This window comes from Trichechus manatus, unplaced genomic scaffold, assembly GCF_000243295.1.
Source record: "Trichechus manatus latirostris isolate Lorelei unplaced genomic scaffold, TriManLat1.0 scaffold00099, whole genome shotgun sequence".
NCBI lineage: Eukaryota > Metazoa > Chordata > Mammalia > Sirenia > Trichechidae > Trichechus > Trichechus manatus.
In genome coordinates, this window is record NW_004444035.1 from 4914494 (window position 1) to 4918963 (window position 4470).

General features: G+C 39.2%; 1 protein-coding gene across 1 annotated transcript in view; it reads left to right on the forward strand.

Annotated features, from left to right (window-relative positions):
- MTUS1 (microtubule associated scaffold protein 1) overlaps window positions 1-4470 on the forward strand; it is a 121962-nt gene that overhangs the window by 67839 nt on the left and 49653 nt on the right. The gene's annotated exons all lie outside the window — the stretch shown is intronic.

The window sequence follows — 4470 nt, forward strand, 5'->3', positions numbered from 1 at the left end:
ATTCAAATAACCAAATTGCTTTCCAGAAGTTGCATATCAGTGATTGACAACATAAAAGAGTACTGGCTTCCTCACTAACTGGTTGACATGGGCATTATTTTTAAAATCCGTTGACTAGTGTAATAGTTGAAAATGACACACCATTGTTTCAGCTTAACCTTTAGTCAAATATTTAAAAGCAATTCGTTTCTCTTAAGACAGTGAAGAAGAGCAGAAAGAGAACGAGCTTCTGCAGCATTGGATGTGGACAGAAATCTTGGTCTTGTCACTTTCTACTTGTGCCCTGGCCTTGACCTCTCCAAGTCTCAAATTACTCCTCTGTACTGTGGGAATCATTTTGACCTCATAGGATTGTTGTATAAGAGGCTCTCAGATTATAGTCGCTCCTGCTGCTGGGGTGGTGGTGATCGTGATCCTTGCCATTGTTCGTGTAATTCTAGTGGCTTATTTTTAGAATTCTTTTCCAGGAAGTTGGATTATTTTCAGTCCTTAAAACAAGCAGGAAAGACCACTTAAAGTCAAGAACCATCCTCCTGGGGTCTAGCTGTTGTCATTTATTTATAGGCTATGATGCTTCAAGATTCTAGCCAACATGGACTCTAAATAAAACTTGCTTTACTGTTGGTAAGGAAGATAGGACACATACCACCACATACTATTATTACCTTGGCTCTGTGACACGGCAAGCTGTTTGGGATACCAGAGGCATCAGAGTTGTATTTACCCAGCTCCGTGATTGCTTTATATAAGGTCATCAGTCTCAGGTGCCACGTGTCTGCCCTGGAAAGTAAGAGCTACGCTGCTGCTTCCATGCCCATGTACGAAATAGAGCACAGGGCGAGAGGGTGCTTTCCCTGGTCCCCTTCCTCCCTCCCTCTTTTGGCAAGTCTTGGGACATGATGAAGAGTTGCAGACTTGCATAATGAGGCAGTGCGATGTCCCCAGGGTTCCCTCTAGTGACAGTGGAGATGAGTCTGTCTTTCCTCTTTGTTTATGATTACCATAAATTTCCCATCTACTTAAAAAAAAGATGCGGTTTTGATAATGTGGTAAATTCGGTGTTTCGCATGGCGGGGGCGGGGGCGGCGGATTACTTAGTAACCTTGTTGAGACCATGACTGGCCTTTTAGAAGGAGCTCGGTCCCTACTTTACATACTGCACTCGCATGTATGCCGGATGGAGTGAAGTTTTAAACATAAAAATTGAAATAATAAAAGCGCTAAGAATACAGACTTGCATAGAAAAGACCTTTCTGGAACACTGGTATAAAAGAAACAGTAATTATGACAACAGAAGTTTTAAACTCCCCCCTTTGTCAGAAATACTATAAACGTTATTTATAAGCAAACAGCAAACGGGGGCAGCATCAGCTACATGTTCACTTTGTATACAGCTCTTCCAGGTCAGCAGGATAAAGACAACGCCGCAGTCGAAAAATAAACCAACAAACACGAGAGAAGAGATCTGGAGAGCTAAGAAACCTGTGGGAAAAAAGTCTATAAAATGCTAATTAAAATAATGGGACATCATTGCTTCATATTTTTTAGTGGTGATACTGGGTGTTGGAGAACCAGTGAAGGAGAGGCACCCGTAAATACATTGCTGCCGTAGTCGTTGTGTGCCGTTAAGTTGTTCTGACTCACAACAACCCTCTAGGACAGAGTAGAACTGCCCCATAGGGTTTCCTAGACTATGATCTTTACGGAGGAGCCCTGGTGGCACAGTGGTGGAGTGCTTGACTGCTAACTGAAAGGTCAGCAGTTCAAACCCACCAGCTGTTCCACAGGAGAAAGATGGGGTGGTCTGCTTTCGTAAAGATTTACAGCCTTGGAAACCCTATGGGGCAATTTTACTCTGTCCTGTAGGGTTGCTATAAGTTGGAATCAACTGGATGGCAGTGGGTTTAGTTTGGTTTAATCTTTACAGAAGCAGGTCGCCAGGTCTTTTCTCCTGCAGAGCCGCTGGTGAGTTCGAACCGATGACCTTTCTGTTGTGAGCCGAGCACTTAACCATTGTGCCACCGGGGCTCCTCACATACTTCCGCGGGGGTGTAAACTGGAGCAGCCTTTCTGGAAAGCACATTAGTGACGTAGGGTGAAAACCTTGTAACCACAAATTCCATTTATCAGAATTGATTCCAGGGAAATAATTGGTTTAGCAATTTATGGCTTTTCAGAATTATTTGAAATTGGGAAAAATTGGAAATAGCCCCTATGTCTTACAAGAGTTGTTTAAATGATACTAAGGTCATTGACATTTTAATGATATTTTGAAGGTATTAGTGTAACAGCATAGAAGGTTGTTTAATCTTATAAAATGATAAGTGTGAAATTTTTTATGTTAGCAAGTTTATTAAGTTTATGTTACATTTAAAAACAAGTTGCAGAGTAGTATGAGGTACAGGAAGTTTTAATTTTCTGTTTTTTTCTTAAAAAACTCTATAATGAACATTTTTTTTTTTTAATTAAAAAACACTATATCCAAGTATGGGAGAAAGATGGGCAGTCTGCTTCTGTAAAGATTACAGCCTTGGAAACCCTATGGGGCAGTTCTGCTCTATCCTGTAGGGTTGCTATGAGTCAAAATCTACTCCATGGCAGTAGGTTTGGTTTTTTGGTTTGGTATACAAGTAAAGCATTACTGCTTTTAAATTGAGCTCTTATTTTGGGAGACCAAAGAAATTAAAGGCAATGTCGCTGTCCTTGGAGAACCTATAATCTTACGAATGAGTGGAGGTTGAAATTTTTTCTAGTTGTTTTCTGTGAATTAAAAAAAATTACTAAGAGTGTATCTTACAGGCAATCTTCTTATTAAAGAAGAAGACATTTTATGGAAATAGTGGGACTCGAACTTCCACGGTTTGAATAGAGAATTGAACATATGACATTAAAGATTATGTGGAATAAAAATGATGAGAATGTGACAATTAGTGTATGTTACTAATTGTAAGGAGATAAACGTTTATTAAGATTGATACTCAGTATTAGAGCTCTGGAGCCCTGGTAGCGCGGTGGGTAAAAGCTTGGCTACTAACCAAAAGGTCGGAAGTTCAAACCCACCAGCCTCTCTTGGAAACCTACGGGGCAGTCTTACTCTGCCCTGTAGGGTTGCTGTGGATCGGAACTGACTCCACGGTGCCTGACAACAAAAACAGGGAAGCTAGGCTGGCAGAGATGCTTGGCTCCTTGAAGATGCCTGTGGTTTAGATTAGTTGTAAATGTTAATCCTCTTCCTGATTCGTTAACGATTGTTAACAACAAACAAGTAAGTGATATTTTGAACGCATTTCCTAGCTCTGCACGGCATATGCTAAAATCACACTAGAATCATAACATTTTTCATTGTTCTTCCAAAATTAAAAAGAAAATAAACAGATTTCTCCATGGGCTGAAATGGACTTTGTGATATTATTTAAATATACATAACATTACAGTATATCTACCTTCCAAACACTAGGATCATCCATGTCATACCATTTGTTTTTTAAGCCTTACTGAAGACTTCACATGAATTATTTTTCATTGTTTTTCTTTATTTGTATCATTAACAGAAATTCAGCTTATTTTGTGGGCTTTTAAAAAGCTGTTCATTCTTAAACTTTTTTTTTAAGCTTAGTATATTTTGACAGTATGATTTTTGTAAAAAAAAGAAAAAATACAGAAACATATTGCAAGGAAAAATAAAAATCATGCGTATCCCACCTCCCAGAGCGTTGCCAATATTTTGGTATATTTGCTTTAATGTTCTTTATTCTTTTTGTTCAAAATAGAGATCTTACTATACGTAATAGTTTAAATCATGGCTTTCTTTTCCATTTGACATCCTCACCCAAGTTTTGCTCCCCTTCATAAAAACCTGTCTTATACCTAATTTTAAACTTGTAAACTTTTCCATCTTAAATACTAAAATTTTCTTCATTTTTTTCCCCTACTCTCCTTGGTGACCCGTATTATGTTCTCTTAAGTCAATTAAGACTTTTTAATAAACAAAAAGGATGGATATTTCCTTATCTTCAGGCACTTCTGCATTTAGTATAATGTCACAAATTATGCATAGTGCACAAGTGATATGAGCTGATCAAATATGGAATCAAAGGACCTCTTTGACTCAATTTTCATTTATTTTTATTGTAATTTAGATGAAGGTTTACAGAACAGACTAGCTCCTCATTAAACAGTTAGTGCACATCTTGTTTTGTAACATTGGTTAACGACCCCACGACATGACCACACTCTCCCCTTCTCGACCTTGGGTTCCCTATCACCTGCTTTCCTGTCCCCTCCTGCCTTCTCGTCCTTGCCCCTGGGCTGGTGTGCCCCTTTAGTCTCGTTTTGTTTTATGGGCCTGTTGGACTCAATTTTCGAATCTTTGCTTTGGCCAGCAGTTCGACTTCACCAGTCACTCCTTGGAAACCCCATGGGGCAGTTCTCCTCTGTCCTGTAGGGTAGCTTTGAGTCGGAATCGACTCA